The sequence below is a fragment of the Lontra canadensis genome, unplaced genomic scaffold (assembly GCF_010015895.1).
Source record: "Lontra canadensis isolate GAN:19392208 unplaced genomic scaffold, GSC_riverotter_1.0 scaffold50, whole genome shotgun sequence".
NCBI lineage: Eukaryota > Metazoa > Chordata > Mammalia > Carnivora > Mustelidae > Lontra > Lontra canadensis.
Window position 1 is genome coordinate 2,791,837 of NW_022631044.1, and position 19,408 is coordinate 2,811,244.

Here is a 19,408-nt window from a genome sequence, read left to right on the forward strand (position 1 = left end):
TACCTTCAGCTCAGGTCATGATCCCAGAATCCTGGGATCAAGCCCCACATCAGAGTCCCTGCTCAGTGGGGAGCCTGCTTCTCCCTCTCCCTCTGCCCCTCCCCCGCCACTTGTGCCTGCACCCATGTTCTCTCTTGAATGAATGAAATGAATGAATGAATGAATGAGTGAATAAGAATTGCCACACCCATAGACCCTGGAAGGGGCACCTCTGTCCTCCACATCAGGCAGACAAGTTTGATTGGATCAGGTTTGAACACATGACTCCAAATCAACCAGTCCATTGGCTAGAAACCAATCATATTTTTATTCTCATAAAAATTGAACTAGGAGACCCAGACATCATAGGCAATAGATGGTAGGTAGTTAGGGAGAAAAGACATTAAAGCAAAGTGAGGATGGCCAGCCTAAGTCACATACAGATAAATGAGCAAAAGCACTTGGTCAGAATGAAAAGGGTGAAAAAAAAAGAAAAGAAAAAAGAGAGAAAGAGAGAGGGAGGGAGGGATGGAGAGAAAGAGGAAGGAAGAAAGGAAGGAAAAGAGAGAAGGAAAGAAAAAGAGGAAGAAAAGAGGGAGATGTGCCTAGGAAAACAGAGAGGATGGGAGAGAGAGTGGACTTTCTGCCAGTTTTCCAGTTATCCTATCCCAGCTCTATTTTCCACCTTGTGTTCTGGAAGATACCCCTGCTTTCCTCCGCCACCCCCAAATAAATCCTGCTTATCACTTGATCTATCTTGAGTAGGTCTCTGTTCTTTTCAACCAAAAGATCATTGATTAAGCAAACAATGTCAGTACTTCTTGCAGTCCGAGAGTATCAGAACTGGAAAGGGTCATCGCACAATGAACAAAGCCCTCCTCTACCCAACAGTAGTCATGAGGACTGTGGGATTGACTCAGTGTCCAGCTCCAGGAGCGGTCCGGAAGCCAGTCAGGGAAATCCCACCTACCTTCCGGCAGTTGTAGGTTCTCCTGTCTCCTAACACTGGTGGGCTCAGAAACGGGCATTTGACTTCAGGTGGCCCAATCAGAACCAGAGTCCTCTTCTATGTGCTTGGGCCTGCTTTAATAACAACCAGAAGGAGGAGGAAGAGTAAGAGAAGAAGAGAACTCCTTTCAGTATTACAAAAGTAGCAATGTTTCCTGAGGAAAAAATTAAACTCAGGAAAGGATGAAGAAATAAATAAAAATAGCCTCACTAGTAATCGGGGAAATGCCAAAAAAAACCAATGAGACATCACTTTTCATTCATCAGACTGGCAATTTTTTCCTTATGGTCAAGTGCTGACAAAGTTGGAGGAAATGGATGCCTTAATACTGTAATGGGCATATCAATGATTCCAATCCCCATGGAGGGCAAGTGGCCAGTACCCATTGAAACTGAAAATCTTAGGACCCACTGTTCTTCTACATCTGCCTTGAGGAGACCATTGTACCTGTGCCCAAGGACTTGTGTTTAAGGATGTTGACCGAAGCATTGTTTGCAAAAGTGAAAAACTGGAAACGATGTACACATCCATGAAAAGGGGAATAGTTAAATCAATACAGTAAAGCCATACTATTGACTAGCATGCTGTAATTAAGAGAGAAGCAAATCAATGTGTCATAATGCCCAGGACATGTTGTTGAGTGAGAAATGCAAGTTGAGGAAAAAACTATGCAGGCCGCTATCACTTAGGTTTTTGTTTTTTTAAACATTTTATGTTTTTTATTTGACAGAGAGAGAGAGAGTGGGAGGGGCAGAAGGAGAAGCAGACTCCCCACCCAGCAGGGAGACCGATGCGGAGCTCCGATCCCAGGACCTGGGATCATGACCTGAGCCGAAAGCAGACGCTTAACCGACTGAGCCACCCAGGGGTCCCTGTCACTTAGGTTTTAAAATAAGCCACTCACACAAATCTATCTGATTCTCATCTGTGTGTTTCTATATATGTGTGCGAATGCAGAGAAAAAAAAAAAAATCCCAAAAGGAACAATAGCCAAAGGGGACTTCCTTTCCTCCTACTGTAAAGTAGTAATTTTGTTCAAGAATATAGTAACATGTTAATTGTGTGATTACATTAATAAAATTAAGGTTTTAAAAATATATGTGCATATACATAGACACAAAAGAAAATCTGGAAAACACACAATGAACAAAGACGCGAACAAACTCATGTCTAATCCCACTTTAACTGCTAACCCTCTGGAGCCCTTTTGGAAAGCATCAGGAATCCTCTCAGGGCCACTCAAAGCATGCCCAGCAGGCCATCAGCTGCCCTTCTGCCCACAAGGGAGTCCGGCACTCTTCAATCCAGACCTCCTAAACCAAATAGCACCCTAGACTCTCCAAAGGTCACAGAGCCCACCCACCATTTGTGATTCAAATACACAACACTGAACAGAATTCTGAATTTTCTCATGACTACTTCAGTGCTTTTTTGAAAGCAGTGTATATCAGGATCTCTCCAAATCAAGGCTCCCCCGCCTTTCTTTGTTTGGGTATATGTTTTGTCGTTCTTTGTACTGTCATGGGGTTTTTGTGTCCCTGCTTCTTGGTGTCCTAAACCCCCACACGGTGGGCCCATTGACTCACCCCACACTGCTTCTCTCCCCAGCCCCAAGAAGGCTGTTTGCAAAGACACACCCAGGTTGCCTGCCCCCACCCCGCCCCACGTCTAGCCCTCCTGCCTCAGTCCCGCCATTGTGTCCCAGGCAAGTTGCAGAACAATGAATTCTTAGCAAATGATGATGTCGCCCTGTCTCCACGTTCTGAGCCAACCCCAGTTATGCCTGGCATCCGGGAGTCAGCGTTTTGTAGGCTTCTGTGACATTTGAGAACTCACATCCCACTTCTTCCAGCATTTGGAGAAGAAAAGGAAGGACAGAGGGCTGCTCTTGTCACCACCAATGAGCTCATCCTTCTCAGAGAGGCAATAAGAAAGCTTAATTTCACCCTATGAATCAGGAAGCTTGAACTCGGGGAAAAAGCACACATTCCCCAGCTGCCTGACCCACCCAGCTGACCTTTCTATAAAAAGGAGCACTAGACTGAGGCCTCGACCCTAGAGTGAGGTAAATGATTAAACAAAGAAAGACAGTTTTTAGTGAAACAAACCCTTCATGCCATCCACCTGAATCGTTTGATTTCTGGGCTCCCTCCAAACGTCCTTCTTTGGCCTGCGTGGCTCAAGTCACAGATCCCTGGGAACACTTCCAAACTTCAACGCTGGGGACAGTCTAACCACATGCAAGTCACCAACCCTCAGGGGCTTTCAGTATTTCAGTCTACAGCTTTGTGATTCTAGAGGAAACTGCCCCTGGGCATCACCATCTCAAAACTGTGGCTCTCCAACAAACTGCTACAGAAATGGTGCCATGGGATTGGGTTTGACCCCTCGTTGATATTTACTCCAGACCGAAGCCACTGAGCCCAGATCCCCAGTCTTACAGAACCAGGCCTGCTTCTCCATCCTACCACAGGCTCCCCAGAACACAGAAGTCTTGGTGGTATAAGCCATCGGGTCTTTCAAACTCAGCTCACCATTACAAGCCTTCAGGTCAGCTGTCCTCCAGATCCTTTAACTATGGGACCAGTCTGCCCCTGATCTCTTTCTAAATTATTGCTTCGCATTTATTCAAGCATATCTTGGACTTCCCTTTTACTTTGCTCCATGGGAATTTTGAAGGCTTTGGCATCAGTACCCACAGATTCTTCTCTCTCCCTTGGCCAGCAGCCATGGCCCTCCCCTTTCTGCAAGGTATCTGATTCATCTTTTGAGCCTCCAGTCTTTCCTGAGTCAGTCCTGAAGATTATGCACTGATTCAGGTGCTGAGTTTGATCCGGGCTGAGCGCAATAGCCTCTTTGCAGCTTTATAATAAATGGTCAGTGTTGTTGTAAAACATGGCATTGGTACACACTAATTCTGAGTCATCCTTTGGTTCTTTTGTAGATTGGTGGGCATTTTTCTAGATCTCCTCTTTTATGGTACTAAAATCATTACTGTTTGTGATTTTTAGAGTATTCAGAAATCTCAGGGAATGGGAAGAAGATTCTTGGGTTCTTTGCAATTGATTCCACTGATTTAAAGCTTCTGGAAGGAAAGGCGAAACTATGGAGACAATGAAAGGATCAGGGGTTGCCCGGGGTGAAGGAGGGGGTAGAGATGAACAAGCAGAGCACGGAGAATTTTCAGGGCAATGCAAATACTCTGTATGATAATATAAGGACAGATATACATCATTGTACATTTGTCCAAGCCCATCAAATGTCCAACCCCGAGAGTGAACCTGAATGTCAACTCTGGACTTTGGGTGATAATGATGAGTCAAGGTAGACTCATCCTTGGCAAAAAATGTACTACTCTGGTGAGTGGTGTTGATAATGGGAGAGCTACGCTTGAGTGAGTGCAGAGATATATGGGAAATCTCTACATTCCCCTCAATTGTGATGTAAACCTAAAACTCTATGGAAAAAAAAAAAAAACTAAAACTGCACTAAAAATAGGTTTAAAAAATTAAATCTTAAAAAAAAGGGGGGCGCCTGGGTGGCTCAGTGGGTTGGGCCTCTGCCTTCAGCTCAGGTCAAGATCTCAGAGTCCTGGGATCAAGCCCCACATCGGGCTCTCTGCTCAGCAGGGATACTGCTTTCCCCTCTCTCTCTGCCTGCCTCTCTGCCTACTGATCTCTCTCTATCACATAAACAAATAAAATCTTAAAAAAAAAAAAAAAACTTAAAAAAAAAGAATAAAAGTTCTGGAAGGAATGTCTGTTGTCCTTCTTGCTTAGCTAAAGGGATGTCTGTCATCCTTCCAGGAGGCTACTCAGAAATACCCAAACTTCTTTAAGAGCCTGACCTCAGAGATATTCAGCTTCATTCTCTGCAAGGTCTTCATTTTGCTTCTTTTAATCCCCCTTTACTCTTCTTTGATTCCCTCCGCCAGTTTTCCTTCATCCAGGACCTGCTTTTCTCCTTTCTTTCTCTTTTCCTTTTTCTGTCCTTGTTTGTCATGGATGTTTTTGTCCCCAAAGAGGCTTAAATTATGTCACAGCCTTTATACTAGATTAGAATAGACCCTAAGTCCAGTAACAAGTATCCTCATGAGAAGAGGAGAGAACACCAGAGACACACAGAAAAGAAGGTCATGTGAAGGTGGAGGCAGACATTGGAGGGCTGCAGCTGTGAGCCAAGGATACCAAGGACGGTCAGCAGCTACCAGAAGGTGGGAGAGAGACATGGGACAGATTCTTCCTTGGGAATTCCAGCAGGAAACAACCCTAGCATCACCTTGATTTCTGACTTCTAGCCTCTCCATAAAAGAATAAATTTCTGTTGTTTTAAGCTCCCCAAAAAATCAAATAAAGTCAGCAGTGATTAATTATGGTAATGGTAATTATGGTAATGGTTGGGGTGCCTGGATGGCTCAGTGGGTTAAAGCCTCTGTCTTCGGCTCAGGTCATGATCCCAGGGTTCTGGAATTGAGCCCCGCATTCGGGCTCTCTGCTCAGTGGGGAGCCTGCTTCCTCCTTTCTCTGCCTGCCTCTCTGCCTACTTGTGATCTCTGTCTGTCAAATAAATAAATAAAATATTTTTTAAAAAGTATGGTAATGGTTACAAAACTCTGTGAGCATACTAAAAAACATTGAAATGTATACTTCAAATGGGTGAATTATATGGTATGTGAATTATATCTCAATAAAGCTGGTTTGTTGTTGTTTGTTTTGGGGGGATTTTTTTTGCCAGTGGCCTCATTTTGTTCCCACTTTCAGGACCAGCTTCAGAGGCTTCTACACACATTCGTCATAGACTCATGGTCCTTGGGCTTCTTGCCTACGTGGATCTCCGTCTGGGGGCCTTCCCACCACACCCACCCACCCCACCAGGGCCAGGCAGACAGAGAAAGAGAGAGAAAGAGGAGGAGGAAACTGTCCAAACAAAAGGAAAGTATAGAAAATAATATAGTATACACCTACTGAGGAACATTTAGATTGTTCTCACTTCTCCCCCCACAAAGGGGTGTGGCCATTCTTATGCACTAGTGAGAGTTTCTCTAGGGGATAGACAAGAGTGGAAATGCTAGGTTGTAAGGTGTATATATATTTAACTCCCCTAGACATAGATGAAGTATTCTTCAAAGCAGTTGAATTCACTTACATTCCTACCAGCAATATGTAAGAGTTCCCATTTACCCCTATACTCACCAGCCCTATCTATCTACTATAGATCAGACTTTTTTTTTTCAGTATGTTGAATATAAAATGTTATCTTCTTTCAGGGGTGCCTGGCTGACTCAGTCAAGTAGAGCATGTAAATCTTGATCTTAGGATCATGAGTTCAAGCCCCACGCTGGGGATGGAGCCTACTTTAAAAAAAAAAATTTTTTTTAATAAAATAAAATGTTAGCTTGTTCTAGTGGGTATTTCTCTGATTACCAGTGGAGTTGAGCAACTCTCTGTAAGTTTACGAATATTCAGGTTCTTTCTCTATGAGTCACCCATTGATAACCATTACCAATTTTCTGTTGGGTTATTTGCCTTTTACTTACTGATTTGCAAATCTATATATTTCCTGGGTACTAAATATTTGTCAGTTATATGCATTGCCAACATCTTCATTCAGTCTATAGTTTGTCTTCTTAACTTTGATTATGAAACATTGTAGTATTTGCCAGGTTTTAATCTTAATAGGGTCAGATTGGCTCATAGGAGTTCTGGGATTTATTTGAGAAGTCTGTCTCTACAAAATATTCTTCAGTGTTTCTTTTTGAAGTTTTACACTTTTCTACATTTGGTCTTTAATCTATATGGGATTTTCATTGTATGTGCTAGGAGAGAAGGATTTAATTTTATTTTTCTCTATGGAAAGCCATCATAGAGTCTCAGTGTATTTATTGAATAGTCCATTATTCCTTATAATTCATAATGCTTCACCATTAAATTCAAGGTCCCATATGCAAATGGGGACCTCAAAAAATCATCCCTCTACAAAACTTGCAATTGTAATATTTTTTAAGAGAGGGAGAGCATAGGGGCACCTGGGTGGCTCAGTGGGTTAAGCCTCTGCCTTTGGCTCAGGTCATGATCTCAGGGTCCTGGGATCGAGCCCTGCATGAGGCTCTCTGCTCAGCGGGGAGCCTGCTTCCCTCTCCCCCTCTGCCTGCCTCTCTGTCAAATAAATAAATAAAATCTTTAAAAAAATTATTTAAAAAAAAGAGAGAGAGAGAGAGCATATATGCACACGTGCAAGCAATGGCAGCAAGAGAAGAGAGAGGGGTGTCAGAGGGAAAAGGAGAGAGAGAATCTTAAGTCCAAAATCTGCAGGGCAGGCCAGCGGGAAATTCCAGCAGGAGTTAATGTCACAGTTTTGAGTCCTAAGGCAGCCTAAGAACATAATTTCTTCCTCTACTGGGGACCTCAGTCTTCTTTCTCTTTTTTTCCCCCTTTTCTTTCTTTCTCTCTTTCTTTCTTTCTTTCTTTCTTTCTTTCTTTCTTTCTTTCTTTTTTTTAAGATTTTTATTTATTTATATGAGAAAGAGAGAGTGTAAGAGAGAGCATGAGAGAGGAGAAGGTCAGAGGGAGGAGCAGACTCCCTGTGGAGCTGGGAGCCTGATGCGGGACTCTGTCCCGGGACTCCAAGATCATGACCTGAGCCGAAGGCAGTGGCTTAACCAACTGAGCCACCCAGGTCCCCATTTTTCTTTCTTTTCTTTTCTTTTCTTTTTCTTCTTTTAAGCAAGCTCTACACCAAATGTGGGGCTTGAACCCATGACCCTGAGATTATGAGTTGCATGCTATGCCAACTGAACCACGCAGGCATCCCCTCAGTCTCTTCTCTTAAGGTCTTCAACTGATTCGATGAGGCCCACTCAGATTATGGAAAGTAAGCTGCTTTACTCAAAGTCTACCAGTTTAAATGTTACTCTCATCTTAAAAATACCTTGATGGCAATAGCTAGACTGCTGTTTGACCAAACAACTGGGTACCGTAGTCTAGCCAAGTTGACACATAAAATTAACCATTCTGTTTTCTGTATTTTTAGGTCTTTTATGCTCTCCACAAAGATTTTGCAAATCTACTTAGGCTTTTTTCCTGGACTTATAGTTTTTGTTACTGTTGGAAATAGCATAAATATTTTTTGAAACTTGAATTGAAGCATAGCTTTCATATGATAAAGCGCACACACCATAAATGTACAACTTGATGAATTTTCACAAACTTAATACATACATATGGCTAGCAAACAGAAAACACAGAACTGTATCCGCATCCTAGAAGCCCCCATGTGTCCTCTCCCAGGAGCTATCCACCCTCTCCCCAAGAGTAACCACTATTCTGACTTCTTTTTTTTTTTTTCAATTCAAGTGTAATTAACATAGTATTCATTTCAGGTATACAATATGATTCAATAATTCTATACATTACTCAGTGTTCATCACAACAATGGTACTCTTAATCCCCTTCACCCGTTTCACCCATCCACCTACCTTCCTCCGCTCTGGCAACCATCAGTGTGTTCTCTATATTTAAGAGTCTGGTTTTTTTGTCTCTTTTTTATTTTTTTCATTTTTTAAGAAGATTTTATTTATTTGACTGAGAGAGAGAGAGAGACCACAAGTAGACAGAAAGAGTGGGGGAAGCAAGCCCCCCACTGAGCAGAGCCCAATGCGGGGCTCGATCCCAGGATCCTGAGATCATGACCTGAGTCGAAGGCAGAGGCTTAACCCACTAAGCCACCCAGGTGTTCCAAATTTGTTCATTTTTTTCATGTAAACTCTATGCCCAGCATTGGGCTTGAACTCACCACCTCAAGATCATGAGTCACATACTCTACCAACTGAGTCACCCAGCAACCCTGTTTTGTTTTTTAAGTTCCAAATATGAGTGAAATCATATAGCGTTTATCTCTCTTTGACTTATTTCACTTAACATTATACCCTCTAGATCTTTCCATGTTGTTACAAATGGCAAAATGTATTCTTTTTTTATGGCTGAGTCATATATATATGTATGTATATATATATATATATATATATATATATAGAGAGAGAGAGAGAGAGAGAGAAGATGTGGTATATATACCACAACTTCTTTATCCATTGATCTATCAGTGGTCCAGTGTGCTGACTTCTAACACCACAATTAGTTTTACCTGGTTTGGGGCTTTATCTAAGTTATATATTATATGCTTTTTTGTAACTGGTATCTTTATCTTAACATTATATCCTATCGTGATTCTTGTTCTGAAAGAACTTGTGCCCTCAGAACAGAGTGGAACACCTATTCATCACCTTCTCATTCCAGAACATATCCTTGGGCTTCTTGAGGAAGACCCTATAAAGACAAGGTTTTAGGGTTTGGAGGTGGGGGGAATAAGGGGCGACGGGGGTAATAAGGTGGCTGCATAATTGTTTACAAAACCTTATTCTTCCACTCTCATATTCCTAGGGCCCCCAGGGAAGGACCTCAGGGAAGGAATTCTTGGAAAACCCAATAACATCTGAGGGACCCTCCAGGACTCCTAAAGCTGATGTTTATAAAACTAAGACTAGGGCACCAAGGACTCAAAAGAAGAGTCTGAACTTAAAAGCAGGGGCACACCCAGCTGCATGAATGAGGAGAGTGTAGTGAAGAAATGAGTTACGATGTGAACAGGTGTGGGAGTGCTGGCAACACTGACTCCATCTTGGGCCCTCCATCTTGTTCATGTCTGCACAATGACCTCCCTCGGCGCTACATGTCCAGGCACTGTGGAGGTTAATGTAGGCCCTGACCAGAACATGGGAAGGCTTGTTCTGATCTTCCCTAAAGTATGCAGAAGGCTTCACTTTAGATAACCAGTAGAGATGACTGGTACACAGAGGGCCCCACTTTAGATAACTGCCCCATGACCTCACCATCATGCCTCTTGCTCTATAAAAGCTGAGGATTAAAGCCCGGGCTAGGTAGAGAGTAACTACGTACCGTCTGAATTGCTCATCCCATTTCCCCCTTCAGTAAGATACCCTGAATAAAACTCTGTCAATGGTATGGAGGGGACTTGCTTCACCTTTCAGTCTTAAAGTGTCTTCTCAGGCTGGAGGATAATTTACTGAGGCTCCTCCACATTTTTTTTTTGATATTTTATTTCTTTATTTGACAGAGAGAGAGAGACAGTGAGAGAGGGAACACAAGCAGGGGAAGCGGGAGAGGGAGAAGCAGGCTTCCTGCTGAGCAGGGAGCCCGATGCAGGGCTTGATCCCAGGACCCTGGGGATCATGACCTGAGCCAAAGGCAGACACTTAACCACTGAGCCACCCAGGTGCCCCACACCTCCACCTTCTACAAGAAGAAATGAAAACAACAATCCTGTGCTGAACCCTACAACTAGCAATCGGGGGAGCTGTTACTGTCTGTAGACCTGGTGGGGAACAGAGGGAGTGGGTGCTGGAACCCAGGGAGACCCGCTGTCCAATGGGAGCCATGGCCTGCAGCAGAGAGAGGCAGCCCTGGCCAGCCCATGGCCCAGCCAGTCCCATTAAACATTTAGCACCCTACTTCTTTTTTTTTTAATAAACATATAATAAATTTTTATCCCCAGGGGTACAGGTCTGTGAATCGCCAGGTTTACACACTTCACAGCACTCACCATAGCACATACCCTCCCCAATGTCCATAACCCCACCCCCCTTCTCCCAATCCCCCTCCCCCCAGCAACCCTCAGTTTGTTTTTGTGAGATTAAGAGTCACTTATGGTTTGTCTCCCTCCCAATCCCATCTTATTTCATTTATTCTTCTCCTACCCCCTTAACCCCCCATGTTGCATCTCCACTTCCTCATATCAGGGAGATCATATGATAGTTGTCTTTCTCCGATTGACTTATTTCGCTAAGCATGATACCCTCTAGTTCCATCCACGTCATCGCGAATGGCAAGATTTCATTTCTTTTGATGGCTGCATAGTATTCCATGGTATATATATACCACATCTTCTTTATCCATTCATCTGTTGATGGACATCTAGGTTCTTTCCATAGTTTGGCTATTGTAACCAAAATGAGATATCACCTCACACCAGTCAGAATGGCTAAAATTAACAAGTCAGGAAATGACAGATGCTGGCGAGGATGCGGAGAAAAGGGAACCCTCCTACACTGTTGGTGGGAATGCAAGCTGGTGCAACCACTCTGGAAAACAGCATGGAGTTTCCTCAAAATGTTGAAAATAGAACTACCCTATGACCCAGCAATTGCACTACTGGGTATTTACCCTAAAGATACAAACGTAGTGATCCGAAGGGGCACGTGCACCCAAATGTTTATAGCAGCAATGTCTACATTAGCACCCTACTTCTTAAAGCGGAGGTCCACTGACTAGGATAAACAAAGTAAAAATCGCTATGTGGCCCTCTATTTCTTTCCCCCATCCCTTGGCCCTTGGGTTGCCTAAGTACTTCTTATATCCAGAGCAACCTGCAGACTCGTGTTCGTCCGCCCACAGAGCTGTTTTGGTCATTTGTATGGAGCAAGGCAAGGAAGAGCTGGACTGGATCTGACCTTGGCATTCCTGGATCGGATTAGAAAGGCCACCAAAATCTCCCCAGTTGTCCCAACTCCAGCATCTCCTGCCTGGTGAGTGATATAGGTAAGGTGAGCATAGAGGGCTTTGTACTGTGATCAAGGTAAATGCAGGAGGGACAAGGAAACGCAGAACCAAACCGTCAGAACGGCTATCTAGCCTCCAGGCAGTGCGGGTGGCACAGTGGCAGAAAGTGGCAAGGAAGCCCTCCCTTCACATATGATCTACTGTGCACAGCTCACCTGAGTCCCCTCCCAGGCCTGCCTTTGAGCTGGCTCCACCCCCTCTCCAGACCCTGCCTGGTCCCTTCCCACCCAGCAGGGAGCCCTCTCCCTGCAGCTGCAGCCACACTGGCCTCTGGTCCTTCCCCCAGCTCTCCCCAGTTCAAGCGGCAAAATCAGACACCATCTCCCCACCTCCCTTTTTGTGTTACTCACCAGAGTGGAAGTACCCAGAAATCTCCGTTTTAAAAAATTGCTAATCATTATGGGATAAGAGGGGATGTTTAAAAAAGATAAAATATGTATATGTTACAAATATTCTAAAGTTTTACCATGTTCTTGCAGTCCTGGTGCTGAGACGGGAACCCCTCACTGACTTTCAGATGGTAAATGAAAAAGAATAAACAAATAAATAAAAATAACAACACAGCAGCTCTGGGATGCTTTGGATTTGCAGGTACTTTGCATTCCACAAATGCATAGAGTCAGGAGAATGAACTCCTTCTGGTGGATAAAAAACCAGAGGCTCAGTATTCTGTGCCTTGTTTAAGAGTACAAAGCTAGGAAGAACCAAGCATAGCGTCCACGCTGTTTGCCCTGCACCATACCGCCTGCCTCGGGGGACCTCGTCTTGACCTGAAGGCCAACTTCACCAGCTCTTCCTCTTCCCTTTACCTAGACCCTGAACAAACGTCATGAGAATGCTTCCTTCCACACTCCAACAGAAACAGTGTTGCTCTCTCTTGTCTCAGATGGGCAATTTGCCTCCCCAGCTGTCCCGGGACTAGATGATACCCCTTCTGTGAACTCTCAGACTGACCTGGAATACGGCCGCCTCTTGTATCCTCACAGCCATATTCTCTTCATGTGTAAGTGAAGCAACGAACTCACCAAAGAGGAGGACAAATCCTGCACATAGGGATGCTCTCTGTTTTACATATTGTTGGAAGGATAAAGCAATTTCTGTCAAAACTCTGAATGCAAAGTAGGTCCTAAATATGTGTGAGTTGAAATGAAATAGCCTTTTCACTCTTCTGACTGAAAATTCCTCCAAACCATCTACCCCTTCCTCACTGCTCACTCTGGAAATAGGGGCCACTTGAACTAGCTCAGCCGACCACCCCTTCTCCCTCAACCTTCACCTTTTTCCTGTTTTATTGGTTTCTCTCTTTCTCTCTCTCTCTCTCTCTCTCTCAAGAAAAGGCTAACCCTCCATCTGGACCTGAAACCCCATCCCCTCTGGGCCAGATGTATCAATGACTCCTTTTTAGCCAGGTTTCTCCTCCCCTGTCTCCCTCCCCCACCTATACACAAACTTTTGTCTTGCCCAAGATTTAAAAAAAAAAAAAAAAATCTTGACCTTGTCTCCCTTTCAAGTTTCTACACTTTCCTCCTCCCTCCCATGACCACTGAACTCTGATAATGTCCTGCCCATCTGGCTTCCTGCCAATGTCATCATAAAAGTCACCAATGGCCATGTTGCCAAATCTGATGATCTCTAAGTCTTGAGTTTGCTGCCACACTTGAGCCTCAGTGCCACTCCCTCTTCCTGGAAAGCCTGTCCTAGCCCCTGTCACCATGCTCTCCGGTTCTTCTCCTGCCTCTCTGACCATCTCTCACCTTCTGAGTCTCCTTTGCCACCTCCTTTTCCCTTTAAGCGCTGAAGTTGCTCAGTTTTCTCTCCATGGGCCCTTTCTCTTCTCACTGTATACACTCTCCCTGGTCAAGCTCACAGTATTCTTCCAAATCATCATTTCTGCTCCCTGAGTACTAGCGGCATGGAGCCAGTCATGCTTTATTGGGAATTGTGGGTTCCATGAGGGTGTTGAGTGGCACTGTCCTACCCACAGCTTAGACTTCTGCCTGGAGTTGTGCAAGCACTTTATACTCTGCTGTCAAAGCAGATCATGTGCAAGGCCTTCTGCTAGGTCCTGGGGGAAATGTGCATAGACCTAAAGCCTTGCACGCAGGTCAGCAGCCTCTTCCTCCTTTGCTGGGTTCCTTTCCCCTAGGGTATCTACAAGGCCATAGGCACACGTCCCAGCCATCACGTGTTCTATGCAACAGAATGGTCCGTTCAAAAAGGATGAGCTGCCCCACTTTTGCCAAAACGCAAATTTCGTTTTTCTCTCTTCCCAGTGTCCCACCCAGCACCCAGCCCCGGCCCCGAGAAAAACGGATCCAATGTCACATGACAACAGTGCCCTCTAGAGGAGTGTTTGTCAAATTGCAATGGTGCCCAATAAGTGGGTATGGCCCCATCAGTACCTCCCATCACCCCGACGTTTCTTCCACTGTGATTTTGTCACACCACATATCGAGAGGAGGAGTTCCTGCCCTCTCTCCAGCAGCTGGGGTGGGCTTGTGATGATGGAAGAAGTAATGTTGTGTGACTAAGCTACCTTTTCACTGGTTCTAAGCTTTGGAACCCTGAGTCACCTGCAATGTAATCAATTCACCGGCCCTGAGGCTGCCATGCCGTGAGGAAGCCCACACTAGTCCACGTGAGACTACAGGAGAGACAGCTAACCCAGCCCCACCCTGACCCACTCCAGTCACTGACTGACTACAGCCACTTAGAGGCCTAGGTCGGAACAGCCCTGCCGAGCCCCTCCCAAAGTCCCAGGCAGCAGAAAACATGAAGGTAATAAAGTAATTGGTGCTATTTTAAGACACTCAGTTTTGGGGTGGTTCCTTATGCAGTAATAGACTAGAAAAATGGGTCATGCGTTCAATCTAGTGTATTATAACCAGCATGGTTTTTTTTTAAGATTTTATTTATTTATTTGACAAACAGAGATCACAAGTAGGCAGAGAGGCAGGCAGAGAGAGAAAGGAGGAAGCAGGCTCCCTGCTGAGCAGAGAGCCCGATGTGGGGTTCGATCCCAGGACTCTGGGATCATGACCCGAGCCGAAGGCAGAGGCTTTAACCCACTGAGCCACCCAAGCGCCCCAGCATGTTTTTTAAAAACTAAGTAGAAGACGGGCACCTGGGTGGCTCAGTCAATTAAACTTCTGCCTTCAGCTCAGGTCATGATCTCAGGGCTCCCTACTCATCGGGGAGTCTGCTTGTCCCTCCCCCTCTGCCTCTCACTGCCCACCCCTCCTGTGCCCCCCTGTGCAAGCTCTCTCTCCTCCTCTGCTCTCTCTCTCTCTCTCTCAAATAAATAAAATCTTTTTTAGAAATAAATTTTAAATTTTTTTTAAATAAAAACTAAGCGGAAGAGAACAGAATGGAAAATGTAATCATAAAGGCTTAAGTACTGAGAAACTTTTATCAATAAATGTGTGTGTTTGTATATGTTCTACTGGATCAAGAACTAAAATGTACTTGTTCCCATGAGTCATCTAAAATGTTTAAAGTTTTGAGAAGCCAAACTATTATTGCAATCCCGGAAGTTACAAAAACAAAAACAAAGCCAGCTGAAGCCAATATAATTGCAATGAGCCAAGAACATGGGAATTCTAGTACCTTATGGGCATCAGGTGGGCCCACTTGGCCTTATCATCCAGACTAGAAAGAGGAGCAGAAATGCCTTCCATTTGTGAGAGCGAGAAAAAAAGGTGATTCCCAAAACAGGCGTGTACTAAGTGATTTGTGCATGTTTTTTCTAGAACACTTAGTACCTTGATTCTCTCAGTAAATATTCTGTTACATTAATGGGATATCTGAGACAGTTTGATGACATTTTTCTCCATGAAACTCCTGCATCAGAATCACTTGAGGGCTTGTAAAAATGCAGATCCCTAAGCCTCTCTTTTGACCTACTGTATGTCTCAAAGACCTGTGGCCCAAGACTGCATCTCATCCCGGCCCCCCAGAGCCTCATCTGCATACTTAAGTTGGAGAATTACTAAATCCCTGGGAGGATTGTCAGCATCGTGTTGGAAATTCAAATTCCCCTAGGAAATGAATTCCCCTATCATGCGAAAGCCTTTAAGCTAATCAGAATACTGATAGGTCTCCCTGCGTTGTGGATGTAACTGGAAAGAGCCCTGATTGGTCAAGAAACCTCAGGAGGATACCTGAAAGGGAGGGCCAAGCCTGGAACACCTTCATCTTTTAAAAAAGAAATTGATTTTAAAAGAGAGAGAGAGAGTATCTCTGAGGAACAGTATATGTCTGTGTCTTTATGTGACTCTCTCTGTGCCTCCACACACGCAGATATAATAAATTTTTTCAGTACATTATCATGTTTTGACATCTTTTAAAAATCTTTCCTACTGAGGAGAGACTACCCTTCCCCACTGCCCAGCCAGGATCGTACCCTGCAAATGAAGCAACCAGAGCTTGGCCTCACCTCCTCTGGCCTGGAAGCAATATTCCTGTGCCTTACTCATCTCAGAAACACACACACACACTGTCCTCCCACCCCGAGTAAGAGCTGATTTGGATTAATAAACTTTGCAAGGGTCGCTGGGCTTCACCTTGAGAAGACCAGGTCTCGCACATTTTACCAGACCCCCCTCAATCTGCCCCAGCAACTAGAGACCACTCCCTAGAGCTTAGAGCCCACTGAAATTATTCATACTAGCTGATCCCAAACTACTCACCCTGTTCTGCCTTGCCTTTCCCAAGGAAACCCCAATAAAGGCCATGGGCTAAGTGCTTCCCTTGCTCCTGCCCGCTGACCAGGCTATGGTCTCTCCCATGTGGCCCCATAGGGCATGCCACGCTTCCTGTCTCCAGGACCCGTGAGTATAATAAACTGTTTTCCTGAGCCTCTCCTGTCTCTTGTGGCTGCACCTAACTGACTGTATTCTCATAAAAGAATACAAAACAGTGTTTGTGTCTGTCTCTGTGTACCTGAATATGTTTGTATGTGTGTGCACATCTGTCTTACTGAGTGGGTCTGTGTGTATCTCTGTGTGTGTCTGGGTGTGTGTGTGGCCGTGGAAGACCACTGGGCAGGCCTTTTACATGAGGTGTTTCCAGATAGGGAGCAGTCCCTATCCTATACTTTCAGCCTCCTTGTACCTGAGTGTCTGTCTCTTGTACGCACTGTGCACACAGCTGTATATAACTATGGACACACTTCACTTTGATGGATCCCTAAGTTCCTCCTGGATGGGGCCTCCTACCTTTTTTTCTGCTTTCATTCCCAGAATTCCATCCCTATTAATGTAGATTCACTGGCCTAAAAGAAATTTAAAGGTCCTCCAACCCAGTGCTTTCTCGAGAATTTGAACAATAAAACATTTTTTTCATGATGGCGCATTGACAGAATGTGAGCAAGGTCACTTGGCTTCATTGAAGCAGTCAAAGTGGTCTTCTAGGGAAGTTAAATGCTACACAAAATGAGTCAATGCGAATTTATGTGTTATTTTATCTCATAAAAGAATAAAAATATTAAATCATTTTTCTTGCACAAAGAACAAAAAGCAGAACTTCTGACAAAATTCTGTGATAATTATAAGAGGCCTGACAGAGCAGTGATCATCTGGTACATGGCAGACCTCCACCCCTCCTGACTGCATACCCTCCACCTCCTGTTCCAGGCCTGTGTCACCACCCCTCAAAAATAGCTTATTGCAAAATAATAACCACAATGTCTGTGTATGTGTGTTTCTATTTTATTGAATGTTTTTAAACACATTTAAGAAAAAAAATACCTGTGTTGTTTTGAGAGTTTGTTTTTGGTTGATTTTAGGATTTGGGAGATCGCCTCGCAGAAGAGACATTTATTACACTGATTTAACCTCGTCTTTGGTTAGGAAAACGGGGTCCAAGAAGAGGAAATGATCTGCCCAAGGTGGTAGGTTAGTCTTTGTTTCAGACTCTAAGGAGGAAAAAAGAAGATTCACAGGCATGTTAAGGACCTCTTCTGGTCTACATCCTGAGGGGGTCCAGGGCCCCGAGGGAGAATCAGAAGAACTAGAGGCATTGCTGGAATTTTCAAGCCGTTAAGTAGCTAAAACGGAGATCTGGTCCTTGGGGCTTATTTGGATACTTTATTATTTTCCTAATACATATAACCATCTAGAGAGTTTATAAATAACAGTCTAAAATAGATGAATCTGATTTGCCTGTGTGTCCTTAGTGTAGCCACCATACTCCCACTCTCTGCTGACAATGCTGGCAGAAGCCACAATGACGTCAGAGCCATTTGGCTCCGCTGTGTACAGTGGCATCATTATACAGACAGAGCCCAAGGGGTAAAGGTCTGGCTCCAAGCTGCCCTGATTCCCCTGAGTTCACACCAGGAAGGCCGTGAAAAGCTGCCACCTGGCTATAACTTTTCGTGTAGCGACCCCTGCTGCCGGGACCTGGAGGTGCAACACGAAAACTGTGGCGCCTACTTAGGGAGGGGCTCAGGACCTTCTGTTCTCCTTAAACCTGAAGGTCTTACCCAAGCCCTCACTCACTCACAGCAAAGCCCATAGATTGGGAGCAGGTGTTGATGCAGATTGAGGTTGTAGATAAGGAGGGGACACTGCAGACAAACCTATGAAACAAAGGATGTCTAGAAAGGCATCCAAGTGAGCACAGGCACTCAAAGAGCATTCCCCACTCTGCCCCTGCAGAGGGAGTGGTCACAGACAGAGCAATCTAGAACAATTATGTTGAAACTTGAAGAATGTGTAGACTTCTTTTGAGGAGGAAACTTCCAGGACTTAAGTGGGTTTTTTTTGTTTTTGTTTTTGGTTTTTTTGGCAGACCGGTCTACTGGCCTATCCAAGGTTGTAGTTAGAGAAAATACTTCAACTTATAAGTTTAAATATATATATATATAGGGGTATGACTTAGGGCTGATATGATGGTAAACAGAGATGAAAACATGGGTCCTGAAATCACATGGAAGAATCAATACAAAATTTGGTCACCCAGGTAGTCTAAGACATAATTGCACTTTTTTAAAAGATTATCAACAAAATAGAAATACAATGTTAAAAATTTTATAGAGAGGCTCCTCTTCCTTCAGCTCAGGTCATGATCTCAGGGTCCTGGGATTGAACCCCACATTAGGCTCTCTGCTCAGCAGGAAGTCTGCTTCCCTCTCTCTCTGCCTGCCTCTCTGCCTGCTTGTGATCTCTCTCTCTCTCTCTCTGTCAAATGTAAAAAAAAAAAAATTTTTTTTGTATAGAATGCGCAAACTCTAAGGATACGCTGAGGCTTCCAGTGGTTCATGAAGAAACATTGGGTGGACCAAGTTTGGACTTGGACAGATGACTGTGATTAGGAGAATAAAGGTGGGTGTGCAAGGCTCAGAAAGCAGTTTGACTCTGGTTTAAAAAAAAATTGTCCCCTCACCCCAAGTAAGAGCAGATTTGCATTGATGGACAATACAGGGGTCTCTGGGCCTTACCTCTGGACAACTGGGCCCTGATAGTCTTACCAGATTGCCCAGCCTACTCCATCAGCCATAAAGGGGTCGGCTGGAACCAAGAGGAAGGTATTGGAAAAGGGGGGGGGGCGGGGCCAAAGAGCAGCTGCCCATCTTTGAGTGGACTCAGAAGGACTGTGGTCAAGGCTAAGTTTGCCCCAAGTAAGGCAGGAATGGGATGGGTCCTGGGGTCAGGGACACAAGCTGAAACAAGACCCCAAAAAGTTACCATCCAAGTTACAGCAAAGAGACAGAAGAAGATTGGGGAACTAATGATAGTTAGACTAGCTACACATTGACACAGTAACTGCTGATTGGCCAAAGATGAGT